At 34.5% G+C, this 4,508-nt stretch overlaps 1 protein-coding gene across 1 annotated transcript in view; it reads right to left on the bottom strand.

Annotated features, from left to right (window-relative positions):
- The window catches only part of LOC108965894 (UNC93-like protein), an 84,637-nt gene extending 81,235 nt beyond the window's left edge, over positions 1-3,402 (bottom strand). The window contains exon 1 of the mRNA XM_018928569.1: positions 1,491-3,402. The gene's annotated coding sequence lies outside the window, so the exon portion shown is untranslated. The remainder of the gene's footprint in view (positions 1-1,490) is intronic.
- Positions 3,403-4,508: the final 1,106 nt, after the last annotated feature.

Here is a 4,508-nt window from a genome sequence, read left to right as displayed (position 1 = left end):
ATCTTGAGAAATATTAATATTAAATAATTAAAAAAATGTGTGATCCTTTTAGAAATTGGAAGAAGCTTTGACATACATACTTATATGTATCTTATACATTTTTTTAATATAATGGCATAGCTTTCAAATACTGTTTTCGTTAATTTTTTATGACAATAGAGTTAAAATTTCTTTATTGAAATCAATCAATTAAAATATGACATTCGAAAAATGTTTCATAAAGAAAAAATATATAGATCCGATAATGACAGTAATTATTCAAAGATGTCTTGGAAAAAAAGTTGTAGTTTGATCACCCAAAGTAGAAAATGAAATGCCATTTGTTAAATAAGGATTTTCGCCAGGTAAGACAGAAGAAGATTTTTGAAGATTTTCGAAATTTAAATTTTTCATTTTCCACAATGAAAAATCGAATTCCACTGGTTAAATAATAGTTTCTTAAGACAGAATGGGTTTCTAGAAATTTCATATTTTCGTTTTTTTATAAAACTTTGAAGTGAAAAAATCGGTAAACTTGCTATTGTAAAATAAGAACTATTAACAATTTGGCAAATATCCCTTCCGGCGTTAGGTCGAAAATTATTTACAAAAATAGTGTTGAAATTTAAAAAAAAAATCGTTAAAGCTATAAAGGGAAGCTACTTTGAAAACTTGAGTTGTGGGGAACCGCTTTGAAATTTTGAATACTTTAAAATCTAATATAAACTTTCATACGGTACCGACTTTGACTACTATTTACAACGTAAATATTGAATTAAAAAACAAAAAATGTTAAAACCTTATCCCGCTAGAGACAAATGGTGAGCTAAATTAATTAATTCAAATTAAATTCATTTTAATTAAATTTTCCGAATATATAGTATATTTTTATGTTGAAAAAATAATAATTTGCTAGTTTTCGAAAAAATTAAATTAATTTTGTTAATTAAGTCAAATTAATTTTGTTTCGCAAAAATGTCAAAAATATAAAAATTGGTTCTATTTGTATAAAATTATTGCAACAAAACTGAGTTATACTCTAACATTCTTAGGGTATGTTCGCAATATGACAAAAAACTCTGAATTTCTTATAAATGAAGAGGAAAATACAATAGATTTGATGGCGTTTCATGCTCCATAATTTATTAAAATCAGTAATCAGATATTCACAAATGATAACCAATTTGAAAAAAAAAAATTGAATACAAAACATCTTCTTGAAAATCATTAAAACTAAATTATATTATTTATACTACTCCCAGTTAATGATACAACTTTTAACGTAATGACGTTATCCATATGTATATCTCCCATACACATATATTTTTTTATTTGAAAGCTCACTTGGAAAATAAGCATACATTTCTTAAACTCCAAATTATATTTTAACCCACTACCACGATAATTTTTACTTGTCTCTTTTGCGCTTATTTTTGGCGACAAAAATTGTTATCCCAATGCGGTATTACGTAAGCGTTATAAGGAAACATAATTTTTTAAGTCAAACTTACCGTTAAAGGCACATGAAATGCACAACAGCGCTGCTGTCTGACTGGTGCAAAAGCGTACAAAGTTGCCAACGACGCGTTTAATTAAGCGTTGTACGCTGGTTTTGCTCTTTATTCCGATATTTTGCGTTTTGTTTTAATTACGCTTCGTATATTTGTTGTTATATACGCCAAGTAACGATAAGTGTTTTTTATTTTAAGTTCTGAAAAGTGTGGTTTTGAAATTAAAAATTAATGTAATTATTATTTAACGCGTTTTCAAATGTGTTTTAAGCTGCGAGGCTTACAGTTCACTCAACAAAAATAAGAGGCTCTAAACAAATAATGGTTTTTTTTTTCATTTAATTTTTAATTGTTTTTTCATATATAATTTTTATATAATTGGGACGTATGGACACTAGCGTTTATTTTTTACAGTTATTTAATTTTTCTAATTTTTTCCGCGTATGTTTCTTATTTTTTTGCACGCGTACTTGCTTGAGTTTACGCTTTTTCAAATATAAACATGAAGGGGGCGAATAATTTACATTTCCGTTATACGTTTTACACGCCAAATTCGAAGAAAACAAGTTTGCTGTGGAAAATTGTACGCGTTTTTCCTGCTGTGTGCCTTTTTTGCTACAACCGAAATTTGTCAAACGGAATGTCTTATTGGCACCCGGCTTCGTTGTCGTTGTCGTCGCCGTTACTAAGGCTTAAGCCGAATTATTCAAGCGACAAATTGTTAATTTTTAATGGCATTAATAATTTGCGTTTATCAACAGCAGCAGCTCCTGATTTTTATTGAATATAATTTACTTTTTTTCGCTAAAAAAGGAAGGACAAACTGCTTTTTAATATTCGAAAACACTTTCAAAGAAATTTCTTAATGCTTGTATATTTTTAAATTACTATTTAATTACTTTTCAAAATTGTTTATTATTTTTTATTTCTCAATAGCTCAGTAGTATAGTTGTATAATAATATATTGTATGTACTGCACAACCGTAAAGACGCTTAGGAGCTAAACACGACCAACTCGAAAACACACCAAAACGGTATTAAAACCTCAGATACGTTTTAACTTCGCAGATAGTTTTGCGGTAATAAAGCTAACTGCCGCCAGTAAGGTGGCTGCTGTCGCTGCTGCGTTGGCTGCTGCTGCTGCTGGGCGCTCGTGGCTGCGACGCCGTTCGATCGTGTGTATGCTGCGAAGATCACTCACTGCAGCTGCGTCGGCGGTGGCTGTAGCTATAGCTTTGGCACTGACTGTGGCTGCAGCGACGACCGTTGTTGCCGATTATGAGGTTCCGCGTACACGACGAACACCTTAAGCCCGATGAAAGGCGATCTAAGCCGTTAGCATACAACGTCAACGCTAATGATGACGACGACAACGACAACGACCACGACAACGAAAACGCGACCAGGTGGACTGCCGAAGCTGCTGGTAGTTAGACGGATATTGTGACAGAGTAACAACAACAAAAATTGCGTACCAAGATGTTGGTCGTGTCTCCACAACGAGAAGTTCACTTCATTGTCACTTAGTTATTTACTTCACTTGAAATAAAAAAAAACTGAAAAAATGGGAGACAACGTCACAATCCACTACGCCCGCTCACTTGTTTGCTTAAATTTGACGCGATCCACCCAAACGACACAAAATATACAACACCGCACAACAACAAAAATGCTCGTATGCACAGAGTTCGCGTTGCCGACGTTGTTTGCAGTTCGGCTTAGTTGGGTTGGATTAGGGTGGTGTTTGGCGAAGGCGATAATTTACACTTAGCCTCATATAATGGACGTGATAATGCGAAAGCGCCTAACTTGACTCGCGTCTAAGTTTTTTTCTTTTCTTATTTTAACAATTTATATCAACGCGTAGTGCTGCGAATAATTTTCGTATTTCTTACTACGTACGGGTTGCTCAGGTGCCGTTTGTTGCTACTACAAATTGACTGCGACTGAGAACGCTCAGTTATGGAATGATGTTGGCTCAAAACCGGACACAACGTTATATTTAACTACTCTGCTCCGATCGAGCCAACGAATGTTCATACACACTCACTTCGGCTATTAACTTCTCGTTCGAGAAAAATACGTAAAACAAAAACAATGTTCATTCGGTCGCGCTTATACGACTCCCAAACACGACAACCAACCACAGCTACGTCAACAACACCAGCACCGACGATGTGCTGTTGGTTAACAATGGCGGTAGCACCATTCGAGCTGGATCCTGTTCGCCAATACTTACTGTAAACACAATGCTGGCAACGAGATTGCCGCGCTGCACGTGATGAGTTGCTATTCGTCGTCGTCGCTGCATGTGGGGGAGCGCTGCCTCAAGGGCGTCGAAGGTGGTAGCGCAGCAACATCAGCAGTAGCAGCAACGACAGAGAAGAGCGTCAGCTATTAAGAGTACCTGCTGTGTTGAAGAGAGCCAACACTCAACTGTTGCTGAGCTTTCAACTCGCGTTTAATTATTGTAGCTGGCTTAAATCTACCTGTTAATGGTAGTTTGTCAGCGCTTGAAGCGTTCTGCTTGCGAACGGTGCACGCCTTTTAACCAATCATAGACGCATCTTTGATTGGTCTGATGTTTTGACGGTGCGTGGTTGTTGTTACTTTAGTTATTGTATAACATTAACTCTCAGTATGGAAATTTTGAAACTAAAGTTCAAAATGAAGTAAAATATTTTTGTATATGAGAATCGGGCGGATATATAATTTAAAAAAAAAATTGTATATATAAAAATTTCATATGAATTCCTTCCAGAAATTTGACATTTATTCTGCAAATAGTGTTAAATATGATGATTAATTTTGTATGAGTGGCTACTTTTGGCCCTTTTAGGAGGGATCTCATCCGACTTAAAGTCACTGAGCTGAAAAATTCCTATTCCAGAAATTTAATTTTTATTGCAAACGTAAAATCGGTCCAAACCTGTAAATTAACCGATAATATAAATGCGAGAACACTTTCGAACCGTTGCCATTTTATTGAAAATTTCTTGAATATGTACTTCAATGAAT

Source organism: Bactrocera latifrons, unplaced genomic scaffold (assembly GCF_001853355.1).
Source record: "Bactrocera latifrons isolate USDA-ARS-PBARC rearing strain unplaced genomic scaffold, ASM185335v1 scaffold_15, whole genome shotgun sequence".
Classification (NCBI taxonomy): Eukaryota; Metazoa; Arthropoda; class Insecta; order Diptera; family Tephritidae; genus Bactrocera; species Bactrocera latifrons.
Note: the sequence above shows the minus strand (reverse complement) of the source record. Positions and strands in the feature narration are given on the sequence as shown.